Genomic DNA, 17023 nt, shown 5'->3' with positions numbered 1-17023 from the left:
ACCTGAATAGGTTCAGTCCGACAGTGTCACAACAGTGACTTCCATCTAGGCAACACTGGTAGTTGGGTGGCAATGTCAGGTATGTCATCCATTCTGACATAGTCCAAGGGTCTTCTCCTGGCCAACTCTGCAGTGTTTATTCCCGGAGCTCTCCATTGGGAAGCGGGCTTCCTCAGCCGTTGCGACGTGCATCCCGGGGACTAGTCTCTTCTCCAAGAGAGGTTTCAACTCCTGGTGAGCAGAGGGGGCCTCCCTGAGGGGATTGATCCTCATGGCCTTCTGACTTGATCACACATTACCGGTGTTACAGTCCAGCTCCAGGAGTACTGAAGCTACCTTCAGTGACTCTTTGTCAGTGAAGTGGTCCTTCCACTTTGTGTACCTGTGTCCTCCGGTCTCCCTTCTTCCTCGAGGTCTTCGGAAGTTTAATTCGAGACGGAGGGGCTTTCCTTCTGGGGGCTCCAGTTCGTCCCAGACATCACTGGTACTAAGATTTTCGGAGTCTCCTCATCGATGCTCCGTTCCTACTGCTTCACTATCTGGACCTGTTGTCTCAGGGTCCTTGTTTTTCCCTGGACCTGGATCGTTTGTCTTTGACTGCGCCCCTACTGTGGTCCTAGGGCTTCCCTGGCTCTGTCTTCATTGAGAGCAGATAGGCCAGACTTTGCTGGGATCTGCCACGGACTGTGGCATACATAATTCTTATGGTATCGTACCTGTCGATATGATCCTCCGGTGTCCAGGATTTTCAGATATTCTGGCATTCCTTCCGGCTGGCTTGGGTTTCACCCTTGGCCTGGCCTTCCTGACAGTGCGGATCTCTACACTGTTGGTATGGTTAAGATATGGAATTGCTCCGCTCTGGTATCCAGTTCATCCTTTGGAGTGTTTTCTGGATTATGCCTCCACTTGTCCTCCCTAGGGACTCCTGGGGAGTTAGTAGTGGTTCTTTGTTCCCTCCGGGGACAGTCAATGGAACCGCTGGTTGTGATAGCCATTACATGGTCTATTGTTTAAGCTCTCTCTCTCTCAGGGTGTTTAAATCAACCAGGAGAGTGTCTGAATTGGGAGCGTTCTCAGGTGGCTCCCTCTTCTGGAGGGCATCATGTCAGGGTGTGAGTTGCTCTCGCCCTGTATTTCTTCTTAGAGTGGTTTTTAGGTTCCATATTATTCTGGAACTTATGGTACGGCCATTCAGTCCCCAGTCTTCTCCGCTGGTGTGGCCTCATTGACTGTGGTCCGGCCTCTTTGGCTTTATATGATCCGTTCAAGTTCCTTATGGTAATCGGACTCCTTATTGGTGGTCTGCGGTTTCTGGTTTTCACAGGAAACGATGGCCGGCCTATAATTAAATGTTGGCTGGATGGCCTCGTATGTCTTCCTCAGGGGCCTACCCATGGGTAGGCATTTCTGTCGTTGAGGCTTGTTTTTTCTCGGGCCATGTAACCCTCGTGGGCGGCTCGTTGTGGCGCCTCAGCTGTTTTGCCTTACTAGGTGTCCACGTGGTCTTCTGTCCATACCTTTTTAAGGTTCTAGGCATTGGTTTCCTTTGCCTCTCAGGATGCTTCCTTTTTGGCGACGGATTCTCCTCTCAGCACAGGAGCGTCCCCACCCTTGGTTGAACTGCTTTGGGACATCCCCAAGGTCAACCCTGTGGACCCCCTATGGACCCTGAAGTAGAAAACAAGAGATAAGGTAAGAACTTACCTTTGTTATCTCTGTTTCTACGAAGTCCATAGGGTCCACAGGGCGCCCACCCTGATGCACCTGGCTTCATATGGGCTGTGTTACTGGTCACCGGTTTCCCGTCTCCTTTTCTGTGAGTATGGTTCTAGAGTGTTCCAGTTTTCTCTCTCTTTTTCTCTCCTCCTCCGGCCTTTGGCTACTTACAAACTGAGGTGCCTCTGGCTGGGGGGGTGGGGTTATAGGGAGAGTGGACCCAAGTGCATCCTGGGAGCTAAAAGCTTTAACTGCGTGGTGCCCGGATTTGGTTCCCAACCTATACCCCAAGGTCAACCCTGTGGACCCTATGGACTTCGTAGAAACAGAGATAACAAAGGTAAGTTCTTACCATATCTCTTGTTTTATTGCCCCCTGTAAGAGTGCCACGACCACACAAAAATAAAACAACACAATACTTACCTTTAGCCCCGATCCTGCGTCCGCTGCCGTCCGTCGTCCTCGGAACTATAGTGCCCGTGGGGGGGGGAGTCAGAAGGCGGAGCTCAGGAGTGATCTTCGGCTGTCGCTGTGGGGAAAGAGCCGGGCGCCCGCTGGTAATTAAATCTCAGCGGGCACCCGGCAAATGAAGCCTCCCTGCACCGGCCGGCAAGGGGGGAGGATTGTGGCGGCAGGGTTTTGGACTGTGGAGCCCTCTGCTGGCTGGTGCTCTATGCACCTGCGTAGTTAGCTTAACGGGCGGGCCGGCCCTGCCTGTAGCTCAGTATACAGAGGCCTCACTGCTGGTTCCCAGAGTTCGGAAATTCAAATCCCACATTTTCAGATGTAAGAATAAAATTTATTTGGACCTATGAAGCTTGGGTCCAGCAGCAATGTGATCACTTCGGGCCTAGCATAAATAAAGAGACTTGTGGCAAAAGAAACTCCAATTAGGAGTGAGTTGGATCCTGTCAACTGTTTTCACTGTGAATTTGCGTCGTGAATTACATTTGCATTTCAATTCCAAATCACATTGCATTTTCCCAGCAAATGAAACATTTTTTGTGTGCACCCCCTGAGCAGATGAAAGGTAGGGATAATCTTTAAGGTAAAACTGTTGGGACACAGGGCCTGATTCATTACGGATCGCAACTGCGAATGCAATAGCGATTACGCACACAGTTCAACTGCGATAGTATGCTAATTCATTGCGATCGCTATGCCGCCGCAGCACTACATAAGGACGTCCACTTTACCTTACACACAACCGTAAGAATTAGCTATACTGCAAAAACATCGGTACAATCGAGTACCATCGCAGCCTCAAATTGATAACTTCATCGCACACTATCAGGCCTCAAGCTGCGTAGGGCTTCGCTGTGGGTAATTTATGCACGCCCATGCAACGGCCTTCAAACGCACTGGCACGCCTACATTCGGCCAACTGGCACGCCTGCGTTCGGCCAAATACCCCCCGTTACCACCCACAAATAGCACTTCTTGTCAATCATTCTGCGATGGGTCTGCGTAGTCGCTGCGATCGCAGTGGCTGGTACGCGCACTATGATGCATACACATGCGCAGTACGCAACAATCGGCCAATTGTGTGCGTATTAGCAACTGCGTTCCTTGATGAATCAGGCCCACAGTGCAGATCTCTTTTACACCCCTCCTAATGAATTCTGAATTCACATTTGGAGCCGTTCCAGTAATTGGGCTATCAACCCAAGATACCTATATTTTACCACATTTATTTAGGCCTCCCTTAGATACTCTACGTGCACTCTGAGGAGTTCAAATTATTTAATTTGGCCAACAAAGACTTAATAAAGGGTTAACTGATGCAGGACATGTATGTAGAAGTGTTGTATTCAAGGCTATTTTTCTGGAAAAATAGATTCAGGAACTGGGGTTGGAGCTATAACAAAACGATTATATATATCTTATATATAAAATTAATTGGTCTGATTGTTTAAGACACCCCTGCACCGATTGGGATGAAATCAAAGCGAGATGGTCCAGTTGGATCCTGGCCAGGTTTCAAGGGGGTTAGGGTCCCAGTCGGATCTCCCGTTGGTGTACACTGGGCAGAATTTTGACCCTGGGCAGAACTTTGACCCGACGAGCCTATTCTGGGCCTTTCACTTGATGGATTTGGGCAACATCACATAATTTGGATGAAAACTTCACAGAGTGGTAACATTGGATCCCAGAAGACATACTAGGGGGTTGAGGTCCATGTCAGTCCTCCCGTTGGTGTACGCTAGGCAAAACTTTGACCCCGGGACCCTGTTCTGGGCCTTCCACTGGATGGATTTGAATGACTTCACAAAATTTGGATGAAAATGTCACAGAGGGGGGGGGGGGGGGGGGGGGGGGTTGAGGTCCCGGTCGGACCTCCCAATGGTGTACGCTGGGCAGAACTTTGAACCTTGGAGCCTGTTCTGAGCCTTCCACTGTATGGATCTGGAGGAAAACTTCATAGAGTAGTTACAATGGAGCCCAGCAGACATACTAGGGGGTTGAGGTCCCGGTCAGGCCTCCTGTTTTTGTACACTGGGAAGAACTTTGACTCCGGGACCTTGGGCAGAACTTTGACCCTGGGAGTCTATTCTCGGCCTTCCACTTGATGGATTGGACGACAACATAATTTGGATGAAAACTTCACAAAGTGGTAACATTGGATCCCAGAACACATACTAGGGGGTTGAGGTCACTGTTGGACCTCCCATTGATGTACACTGAACAAAACTTTGACCTGGGGAACCTGTTCTGGGCCTTCCACTGGATGGATTTGGATGAAAACAGAGGGGTGGCAATTGGTCTGGGATGCCTAATTAAGTGGTTGGGGTCCCAGTCAGACCTCATGGCGGAGTGCTCCGGGCAGAACTTTAACCCAGCGAGCCGGTTCTGGACCTTCCACTGGATGGATTTGGACGACATCACACAATAAAATAAAACTTAATAACTTGATGATTTAAACCCGGGCAACTCTGGGTACTTAAGCTAAGATTATATATATATATAATCTTAGTATGTATATGTATATATATATATATATATATATATATATAGTACCAGTCAAAAGTTTGGACACACCTCATTCAATGGTTTATGTTTATTTAAATTATTTTCAACATAGTAGATTAATACTGAAGACATCAAAACTATGAAAGAACATATATGGAATTATGTTGTAAACAAAAAAGTGTTAAACAAATCAAAATATGTTTTATATTTTAGATTCCTCAAAGTAGCCCCCTTTTGCTTTGATGACAGCTTTGCACACTCTTGGCATTCTCTCAATCAGCTTCATGAGGTAGTCTCCTGGAATGGTTTTGAATTAACAGGTGTGCCTTGTCAGAGTCAATCAGTGGAATTACTTGCCTTCTTAATGTGTTTGAGACCATCACTTGTGTTGTGCAGAGGTAGGGTTAGTACACAGGGTATACAATCGGGAAACCGGCTGCCTTAATACCGGCAGCTGGCTTCCCGACTGTCATATCGCATCGAGGGTGAAATGCCGGGCGTTTAGATGTAGACGCCTGACATTTTCCCGACGCCGGGAGACTGGTGCCCGGCATCCTGATCGAAGGGATGCCGGGCGCCGCGAGCGGACAGCCGCGCGGGGGGGGAGGGTTAGGTTTAGTGGGGACTTAGGGTTAGGCACCACCCCAAGAGGGTTAGGCTAGGGGGAGGGAGGGTTAGGGTTAGGCACCCCCGGGGGGGACTTAGGGTCAGGCACACCCCGAGGAACTTAGGTTTAGGCAGTGGGGAAGGGGGGGGGGGGTTAGGGTTAGGCACTTAGAGGGGGGATTAGGGTTAGGCACTTGGGGGGAGGTTAGGGTTAGGCACCCCTAAGGAGGGTTAGGGGGTTAGGTTAGGTTAGTTTATACTTACCTTAGCGATGATCGGGATTTCCAGCGCTGTCGGGCTTCTGCTGCCGGGCTCTGCTCATCTGTCGGCCAGGCGCTGCTGGGAATCGAACCGGCGGTATTTCATACCGATTCCGTACACAGTGGACACCACTATTTGACTACTGTTGTAATCCATATTATGGCACCAACCACTCAACTCTGTAAAGAGAAACGACAGTCCATCATTACTTTAAGACATGAAAGTCAGTCGATACGGAAAATTTCAAGAACTTTGAATGTATCCACAAAAACCATCAAACGCTATGATGAAGCTGGCTCTCATGAGGACTGCCCCAGGAAAGGAGGACCAAGAGTTACCTCTGCTGCAAAGGATAAGTTCATTAGAGTTACCAGCCTCAGTGTATGTATATATATATATATATATATATATATATATATATATATATATATATATATATATATATATATGTATATAGTACCAGTCAAAAGTTTGGACACACCTTCTCATTCAATGGTTTTTGTTCATTTCAATCATTTTCAACATAGTAGATTAATACTGAAGACATCAAAACTATGAAAGAACACATATGGAATTATGTTGCAAATAAAAAAGTGTTAAACAAATCAAAATATGTTTTATATGTTAGATTCCTCAAAGTATCCCCCTTTTGCTTGGGTGACAGTTTTGCACATTCTTGGCATTCTCTCAATCAGCTTCATGAGGTAGTCTCCTGGAATGGTTTTCCAACAGTCTTGAAGGAGTTCCCAGAGGTGCTGAGCACTTGTTGGCTGCTTTTCCTTTGCTCTGCAGTACAACTTATCCCAAACCAGCTCAGTTGGGTTTAGGTCGGGTGATTGTGGAGGCCAGGTCATCTGACGCAGCACTCCATCACTTTCCTTCTTGGTCAAGTAGCCCTTATATAGCCTGGAGGTGTGTATTTGGTCATTGCCTTGTTGAAAAACAAATGATGGTCCCAGTAAGCACAAACCAGATTGGATGGCATGGTGCTGCAGAATGCTGTGGTAGCCATGCTGGTTAAGTGTGCCTTGAATTTTTAATAAATCACCAACAGTGTCACCAGCAAAGCACCCCCACACCATCACACCTACTCCATGCTTCACAGTGGGAACCACACATGCAGAAACCATCTGCTCACCTTCTCTGCGTCTCACAAAGACACGGTGGTTGAACCAAAACGCTCAAATTTGGACTCATCAGACCAAAGTACAGATTTCCACTAGTCTAATGTCCATTCCTTGTGTTTCTTGACCCAAGCAATTCTCTTCTTCTTGTTCATCTTCAGTAGTGGCTTCGTCGCAGCAATATGACCATGAAGGCCTGATTCACGCAGTCTCCTCTGAACAGTTGATGTTGAGATTTGTTTGCTACTTGAACTCTGTGAAGACTTTATGTGGTCTCTAATCTGAGGTGCTGTTAAGTAGCGGTTTCTGGTAACTCTAATGAACTTATCCTCTGCAGCAGAGGTAACTCTTGGTCTTCCTTTCCTGGGGCGGTCCTCCCGAGAGCCAGTTTCATCATAGCATTTGATGGTTTTTGCAACTGCACTTGAGGATACATTCAAAGTTCTTGAAATTTTCCGTATCGACTGCCATGATAGCACAAGGCAAAATGTTGAAACAAAACATATATATATATATATATATATATATATATATATTATAGTATTTAGAAAAGAAGACACTCAAAAGAGACTTTAAAATAAAACTTATCTCATGGAAAATTTTGGCTCAGGACATTGCAGCATAGTTAGTGAGAGGTTCAGGAACTGAGGGCCTGATCCAGACCCGTTCGCTAGGCTGCGTTCGCACGTAGCCTGCCGATGTTTGCAATCTGCGCATGCATATAAGATGCAGTGTGTGTGCGCGAACTAGTCCATGCGATCGGGAAGCATTCGCACCCTGTACATAGACGCCTCACTAGATTGAGTGACAGGACAAGCCGGTTGTGGGTGGTGACGGGTTGGTCAATGGAAACGGGGGAGTGGTGGTGCGAACGCAGGCGTGTCTGTGCATCTTAACGCCGTTTCAGGGGTGTGCATAATTAAGACGCAGCGTCATAATACACGTCACATGGCTGAATTGCACACTGCAGCACTCGCTGTGCTTGCGGTAGGGTATGTTAAGCCACAAGTGCTGCATAACGGGTCCGATGTTACTCGATGTTACCGATTGTTGAATGCACTTCCTGGAGATGACATGTATTACTAAGGGAAAGTGGGCGTCTTATGACAGGCTGGTGGGTGTCTAAATACACACCGCGAATCGCACGCCAAGACATAGTGGGCGTGCTAATGTCTTGCCGTGCGATCGCAGGATTTGCATACTTTGGCAGCTGACGGCTGCTTGCGAACGCATCCTAGCGAGCGGGTCTGAATCAGGTCCTGAGTTCCTGCTGAAAAATAGCACTGGTTATATTGATAGTAGAGGGGTTTTTGAACTTTCAGACGAGAGCTAAAATTGGAGTTATTTTTCAACTGTTTACAAACTTGAGTAAAAACGCTGAAAAATAATTTTACAGATATATTTCTGTACCCTAAAATACAGTAAAGAATTTAATTAGCTGAAAAAACTTGCTATAATATTTCCACATTAATAAAAAATGCAAAAATCAGCCATTGAAACCTTTTAACAATCTTCAGGACTTTCCTTATGGCCACTAAGAGACTTCTATATGGTTCTGCTTTCTCAGGTGTCACTTTTTTGGGGTCCAGATTTCTTCGCTTTTTCATCCACTTCTCGCCGGTTGCATCTTGCATTTCTCGGGTGCACACATTGCTGCTATCTATGCGAGTTTCATGATGCAGGACGATAAGAACGATATCGATTATATCGTTATCGTTCATATCGTCCTGTTTTTGGGCCCTTCCAACCCCTAAACGATGGTCGATGCCTGGGCACGGGTGGTCGATATCGACCATCGCCCGTGCATGCAGGCCAACCTGGTCGATATCGACCAGGTTAGCCTGGTTACTATAGGGACGTCAACAATGGGTAATAACAACTCCTGGTGCTAGTGTCTCTAAAAATTTATACAACGTATATATTTTAAAACCATAAAAATACTTCCCTTCAAGAAGGTTTCCCTTGTCAATGATGGATCAATGTTTTCACCATAAAAAGAAAAAAGTTAAAGCATACATAGTGTGATCCCATATATAAAAATTGAATCATACAAAGTGATATCCTTGCTCTAACTAGAGCATAAAAAACATATACGGATGGATGTATAATAACAATATGATGAAATGCAGAATTGGCTTTGATAACTCTGCAAAAATAGCAATATGTAAACACAGCTTGGTAAAAATAGCCACAAGATGGCACACTGTACCGAATATCCACCCAGGAAAACGTAGGATGGAGTGACTCCAAGTGTCACACTGCGTGTCTAACTGAAGATGGTGTTGAATAGTCCTTGTGCTTTAAATATGCAGTAGAGTAGTTCAGAATAGTGCCAATGCATTTCGAGCTGGTGCTCTTCCTCAGGTTTATCCTTACTACTCTGAAAGCTTCCTTATAAATGCTTGGATCCACATGTGCGCGAAGACCAGAAGTGATGCGATCCAGAACTTACGGTTTTGCGGCAACAGTACATACTGCAGTATTAAGTCTTCTGCACATAAGCTCCTTGTCTCCTGTTAGCGGTCTGAGAGATAAGAGGGTTGTAGCTGTAATCCCCCAAAGCCTTAGATAGATAATGTTTCTCCTGTGTAAAATTGCGCTGGTAATTGCCGTCCGGACCGGAAGTAACTGTTTTAAAACCGGAAGTGACCTCAGGACCAAGCTCCATGTGCTACACATAGTGATTTGATGGTTGTCTCGTGGGTACAGAACACGCAGCGCACAGGTGCTTCTATTGATTTAATCTATTCTGCTCCGTCTACTATCGTGTTTTGAAACATGATTCTTAATAAATCCGTGAGTTGTATTCCTGTCTATGGAAAGTACTTCAATTTTGGTTCGATGGTCTATTGACTTCTATTTGCGTATTTTAGCATCTATTTCTGTGCAGGATCGTGTTTTTGCACTTGTGTTTGCCTTTAGTAAATCTTGCACGGGGAATGCAATCTTGGCCAGACAGAATTCTTAGTAAATTTACCCCTTGGAGTCTGGGGACTGAAAGGCATTCTAAGATCTTACTCCAGTGGTTTACCCACCTGTGTGCAGTGGCATATATTTTTTTTTATGTGTCTGTACAATATAATTTTTTTCACGGGTGGGAGAAGGGTTGGCGGCATGGAGTAGAGCAGAACGGCAGGGGGGGAGCTGTCACTGTAATGCAACAGGCAGAAAATCCTGAGGCTGCCCGCTGCTGAATGGGATCCTACAATTCAGTGCATTGTGGGAGATCAGACATTGAGAGGGCAAAGGGAAAGACATGGAGGGGGCAAATGGAGAGACTTGGAGGGGCAAAGGGATAGATGGAGGCGGCAAAGGGAGAGAGAGACATAGAGAGCAATAGGAGAGAGACGGAGGGAGCAATGGGAGAAAGATGGAGGGACAATGGGCCATTATAGCATAGTTTTTCTTTCTTTTTAAAATACTTATTACGTTATTTTGGTCCAACTACTTAAAAACTGGACTGCTCAGTAATTATTTTGGCTTAGAGGTGCTTTGAAAAAATGATGGAGACCCTAAGGGTGCCTCGAAATGAAAAAGTTTGGGAACCACTGCCTTACACATTCCTATAAGTACTTTATAGCAGGGTGTGAAAAAATCAAAACAATCAGATTTTTTTGTTATTTAAATCAGATTTTTTTTTAATTTAAATTGTTTAGTGTTTTTTTTATTTAAATTGGATTTTTATAAAAATGATCAAGTAAACAAATAAACTAAGTAAAAACAAAAATACAAAGTTCTTTTAAAATACTGTACCTTTAATATATTCAATTTTAATTACTTTCATTACCAGTTTCTGAACAAATGTGCATTTTCATCCAATCTATTGGTGCCACTGTTGACACAATATTGTGGTCAAACAAGAGGTAATTAACCGTGGTTGCTTTTGCTTGGAACTTGACTACTGTTGGTAGAAGGCTATTTGAATGTGGATATTTTTCTTTGCAAACTTAAGAGCTTCTAACTTTTCTTCTGCAGTTAAACAACTACCACAGTAATGTGGGTCCATCAAGTAAGCAAGAAAATGTGCAGGTCCCAATACTTGATTATAGCGGTCCAAAAAAATGTTCATGCTTGGTTTGTCCAGATTTAATTCCTTCAAACTATTCTCTAATTCTTTCCACAATAGCAATAGCCATAGATACAGATTTTTAATTAGTATGACAGCTAATCAGAGATGAAAGGACTATGGTCCATATTGCACAGTATGCCAATTACCAGTAAAGGCTTGGTAAAGACATGGATGTAAACTCTAACTCTACATCCATGGTAAAACAAATATAAAATATATTGAATTCTTGAAACACGACAAAAATGTCAATTATCAAAGTTAATTTCATCAATACATTAAACACCTTGATTTTTTTTTTAAATCATGTGATTTAAATCAATGATTAAAAAAAATTCATGTGATTTAAATCAAGTTGATTTAAATCAGCGCACCCTGCTTTATAGTAGAGTTTTAGGTTAGCTATGTTCTATTTTGGCTTTCTGAAATATCCAACCTAATTTCAGATGCAATTATTTCATTCACTCTGGAACACTGGTTTTCAGGCTTGGACTGGGCTGCCGGGGATTCGGGGTATTCCCCGGTGGGCCCCGCTGCATTATAGCCACGCCCTCTATTGCCGGAGGGCGTGGCCTAGCGCTGGTCACTAGCTTATCACTGACACACTTGGTTGCGGGTGGCAGGAGGCAGGTGAGTGAGTGCAGTGGGTGGCAGTCTCACTGGCACTGTCTGCACCAGCCCACCACCAGATTACAATTTCTGGATTCGGAGGTGCCGGTGACGTCACGTGTGGGGGGGGGGCGGGCTTGTAGCAAGGAGTCTGGACCCAATGCTGCTACAGGAAGGGGGTGGAATCACCCTCCCAGGCTGTTGCAGGGGGAGGTGGGGCTGGATCCTGGAAGCGCCCAGGCTGTCGCAGGGGGGAGGTTGAGCAGGATGCTAGCAGCACCTAAACTGCTGCAGGGGGGAGGTGGAGTAAGCTGGAAGAGCCCAGGCTGCTTCAGGGAGGTGGAGGGGGCAGGAACAGGAAATGTCGAGATACAAAGAGACTACGAGTCACAGAGGAGCCTGGCTCCGCCCCTCCTCTCTATGGACTGCAGTTAGTGCTTTCCTTCCCCTGCACAGCTGCCTGCTCTAAGTGCTCTCTGTCATAGTGAGTGAGAGCCTGGCTGATGGCTGCTGTACATCATGCAGCATGCTTCATCTCTCCTTCCAGGAAATGTCTCCAGTCACCTGCTGCCCTGAGCATGGCTGCAGGTAACTAAGTAGAATAAACAATAATGTGTGACCCAAACCCTCCCCCCCACGTTTTCCTGTATGTGTATCAGGGCCGGATTATGGTTTGTGGGGGCCCCCAGTGTGGTGAGTCTGGCTGAGGGTCTGTGTGCAGGACTCAGGAGAGCTGCGGCAGGCACTGCCCGACATGTCAGTACTGTATACTTACTGGTTAGTGGGTGGAGGCGGAGCACTGCAGAGGATCTCCATCTCCTCTTTTTCATAGGTTCGGCGAATCCGTTTCCTCCGCCGGGCCCGGCACTTGACTACTGAAGTAGAGCGGCAGCAGTGGGGAAAGCACTTCAGAGCCTACGGGCACTTCTGTCATCAGCCCCGAGCGGCAAGAGCTGCGGCCATCCCTGAGCGCGGAGTCTGTGAAGGGGTGTGTGCTGCTGTGGCCTCTCTGCCGATATGTTCACTGACCGCTGCAGCTGAGAACCGGGGCGGGGACCAGCGCACCAAACTACTGAGCCACGGAGGTGAACTGGAGCGCAGGCAGCGAAATGCTGTTCTGCCCTCCAGTAATGTTCTCTTTGGGATCACTGTGTGGGGGCCCTCTATGTGTGGGGGCCCAGGGACGACCGCCCCTGTCGCCCCCCCTATAATCCGGCCCTGATGTGTATAATATGTAAATGTATGTATACAATGTATGTGTATATGGGAATGGTTACAGGATGCCGGCGCTCGGGCTATAGGTGTCAAAATCCAGACGTCGGCATCCTGACAAGGTTAGGCAGAGCCGACACAGGCTAATGCCTAAGGGCATTCCAAGCCTAGGGCAGGCGGAGATTTGGGGCACCTGGACGGCAGCTCTGGTGACAGCAACTAAAATGGGCTCTGGTCCGGCGGACCTATCGGCGATTCAGCCAGTGCACGGCACCAGGGCCTGCCGCTATGAAGGGGCCCATAGCCGGCCGCACCAGACAGGTACTAATAATGAGTCAGACTGACTCATTATAGCACACTGCCAGCCGTGGGCCATAATGAAGAGGGAGAAGGAGGCGGGCTGTCGCCGTTGCGAAAAAAGAAAACAGAAGAGAAACCCTGCCAGCCCTGAGCCCAGCACAGCTAAACCAGCCCTGTGACCTGTCTGCGTGTCCTGCCTTACCTGCTCCTGGTAAATGATATATTTATATTGTATCTGTGTGTCTCTCTCATACTGCAATGGGGTAGATGTACGAAGCCTAGAAGCGGTATCAGCGCAGGTTATGTACGCTGATACCGCTTCTACCCGATGTATGATCGGGGGTCTGGGCGGTAAATGACAGGGACGCTTTGCGCCCCCGTCATTATCGGCGCTGCTATAAACAAGATAGCAGCGCCAAGCGGCAGGGCCATGTACAAACCGTCATACCGCATGACCGTTCGGCCGGCTGTAGCTGTCGTTATCGACAGCTACAGCCTGGCGCTAGCCTATCCCCACAGCAGGGACAGCGCTGTCCCTGCTGGGGCTGCTGCCGGCTCCAAGTCTGCACGCGTGGTTAATGCTCCCCCTCTGTGGCCGATGAGATGTTCTTACATCTCATCGGTAGTGCTTCCTGCTTCGCCTCAGTAAAGAGGCGAAGCAGGAAGCGGTAAAGCGGCACGTTAAGTGCCGCTATCATACATCTACCCCAATGTCCTGTGGGCAAGGGGAATAGGGGGTACTCTCAATGGATAATGTGTTTGAATATTTTCCTGTCTGGGGCAATGCATTTTTTTCTATGGGGGAAATGTATATGATTTTTTTTTCCTATATGAGGCTAATGTGTTTTTTTTCCAGTGGGGACAATGTATTCGCTTTTTTTTCCAGTGTCGGGCAATGTGTGTACATTTTGTCCTGTGTGGGGCGATTTATTTGTATTGTTTCCTGTGGCGACAATGTGTTTGAATTTTTCCCTGTGTGGGGCAATGTATTTGTATTTTTCCCAGTGTGGGGCAGTGTGTTTTTTCCTGTGGGGGAAATGTATTTGTATTTTTCCTTTTGTGGGGCAGTGTGTTTTTTCCTGTGTGGGGCAATGTATTTGTATTTTTCCCTTTGTGGGGCAGTGTGTTTTTTCCTGTGTGGGGCAATGTATTAGAATTTTTCCCTGTGTGGGACAGTGTGTTTTTTCCTGTGGGGGAAATGTATTTGTATTTTTCCTTTTGTGGGGCAGTGTGTTTTTTCCTGTGTGGGGCAATGTATTTGTATTTTTCCCTTTGTGGGGCAGTGTGTTTTTTCCTGTGTGGGGCAATGTATTAGAATTTTTCCCTGTGTGGGGCAGTGTGTTTTTTCCTGTGGGGGCAATGTATTTGAATTGTTCCCTTTGTGGGGCAGTGTGTTTTTTCTAGGGGTGTGCACCGGACACTTTTCGTGTTTTGTGTTTTGGTTTTGGATCTGGATCTTTCTTCGTGTTTTGGATCTGGATTGGTTTTGCCAAAACCACCCTTCCGTGTTTTGGGTTCTGGGTTTTGTGTTTTGGATCTGGATTTTTTCTTAAAAAATAAAAAAAAACCGCTAAAATCACATAAATGGGCCTTTTTTTGTTCCTACGCTATTAATAACCCCAATAACATTAATTTCCACTCATTTCCACTCTATTCTGAACACCTCACACCTCACAATATTGTTTTTAGGCCAAAAGGTTGTACCGAGGAAGCTGGATGACTATGCTAAGCGACACAAGGGGGCGGCACAAACACGTGGCCCATCTAGGAGTGGCACTGCAGTGGCAGACAGGAAGCCAATCAGCGTTATGGTGCCCATTTGCATGTAGCACGAACCCGGGAGATCCGTGCTACATGCATCTGTGTGATTGGCACAGAGCAATGACAGGTCCGTGAGACCCGTCTGTGCTGCTGTGGTAAAAAAAAAAAAAAAAACCTGTGTAAAAAAAGAAAAAAATGGCGTGCACCCCCCCAAAAAAGAGCAACCAGCCCCGGGCATTAGTAACCCAGTGCTGGGTGTGCTTAAATACAGGGGACAAACGACGTAGGGGTCCCCTGTACTTAAGCACAACCAGCACCGGGCTAGTCAGAACCAGCGCTGGTTGCCAAAATACGGGGGACAAACGACGTAGGGGTCCCCTGTATTCTGCGCAACCAGCTCTGGGCTCTGATCCGGTCCTGGTTCTGGAAATATAGGGGACAAAAAATGAGTAGGGTTCCCCTGTATGTTCCAGAACCAGCACTGGACTTTTTCTAGCGGGGGGCTGATGCCACAGCCAGGGGAGCCCTTTCACCGGGCCCCCCAGCCGCAGCATCAACCCTGACCGCTAGTCAGCCCAGGCCGGGGATCCCTGGAGAGCTGGGGACCCCCCCAATAAAGGGGTCACCCTCTCCAGGGCACCCCAGGCCCAGGCTGATAGCCCGGGGCTATCCCCGCCACCCCTGGTGGCGGTGGGTGGCGGGTTGATTGTGTGGTGTGGTGTAAATAAAGAATATCAAACATTGTCTTTACAAGTAGAACTGCAAGTCCCAGCTAGCCTGCCCCGCATGCTGGTACTTGGAGAACCACAAGTACCAGCATGCAGGGCATTAAGGGCCCACTAGTACCTGTAGTTCACCTGTAAAAAAAATGTTTAAAAAAACACAGGACACACACACCGTGACAGTATAAGTTTATTAAACATACATACACACACACACATGTACACATACTCACCTATGTAACCTGTAGCATCGGTCCACTTGTCCGGTAAAGTATCCCTAGGGGACCTGTGAAAAAAAACATACTCACCATCTCCTATGCGAGGTTCTGTCCTCTTCGTTCCAAAGTAGGCATCCCCGGACTTGGCAAAAAAAAAAAAACGAAAACGCGATCCACGAACTTAGTACCGTTCTATAGAACGGTACTTCCCGAATGAGAGCTTAGCGGCGGGGTATCACCATGGAAACCCCGCTGCTAAGCGTTCATTGGCTGAGAGAGGTCATCTCCCGTCTCTCAGCCAATGAACGGCTCCCTCCATTGTAGTCAATGGTGGGAACCGCAGGGTAAACTTTAATAACCTTGCGGCTCCCAGCATTGACTACAATGGAGGGAGCCGTTCATTGGCTGAGAGAGACGGGAGATGGCCTCTCTCAGCCAATGAACGCTTAGCAGCGGGGTTTCCATGGTGATACCCCGCCGCTAAGCTCTCATTCGGGAAGTACCATTCTATAGAACGGTACTAAGTTCGTGGATCGCGTTTTCGTTTTTTTTTTTTTGCCAAGTCCGGGGATGCCTACTTTGGAACGAAGAGGACAGAACCTCGCATAGGAGATGGTGAGTATGTTTTTTTTCACAGGTCCCCTATGGATACTTTACCGGACAAGTGGACCGATGCTACAGGGTTACATAGGTGAGTATGTGTACATGTGTGTGTGTGTGTGTGTGTGTATGTATGTTTAATAAACTTATACTGTCACGGTGTGTGTGTCCTGTGTTTTTTTTAAACATTTTTTTACAGGTGAACTACAGGTACTAGTGGGCCCTTAATGCCCTGCATGCTGGTACTTGTGGTTCTCCAAGTACCAGCATGCGGGGCAGGCTTGCTGGGACTTGCAGTTCTACTTGTAAAGACAATGTTTGATATTCTTTATTTACACCACACCACACAATCAACCCGCCACCCACCGCCACCAGGGGTGGCGGGGATAGCCCCGGGCTATCAGCCTGGGCCTGGGGAGCCCTGAAGAGGGTGACCCCTTTATTGGGGGGGTCCCCAGCTCTCCAGGGATCCCCGGCCTGGGCTGACTAGCGGTCAGGGCTGATGCTGCGGCTGGGGGGCCCGGTGAAAGGGCTCCCCTGGCTGTGGCATCAGCCCCCCGCTAGAAAAAGTCCAGTGCTGGTTCTGGAACATAGAGGGGAACCCTACTCATTTTTTTCCCCTGTATTTCCAGAACCAGGACCGGATCAGAGCCCAGAGCTGGTTGCGCAGAATACGGGGGACCCCTACGTCGTTTGTCCCCCGTATTTTGGCAACCAGCTCTGGTTCTGACTAGCCCGGTGCTGGTTGTGTTTAAGTACAGGGGACCCCTATGTCGTTTGTCCCCTGTATTTAAGCACACCCAGCACTGGGTCACTAATGCCCGGGGCTGGTTGCTCTTTTTTTGGGGGGGGGGC

Source organism: Taudactylus pleione, unplaced genomic scaffold (assembly GCF_031769625.1).
Source record: "Taudactylus pleione unplaced genomic scaffold, aTauple2 ptg000130l, whole genome shotgun sequence".
In the NCBI taxonomy this organism is placed as follows: Eukaryota; Metazoa; Chordata; class Amphibia; order Anura; family Myobatrachidae; genus Taudactylus; species Taudactylus pleione.
This window is presented reverse-complemented; position numbering follows the sequence as displayed.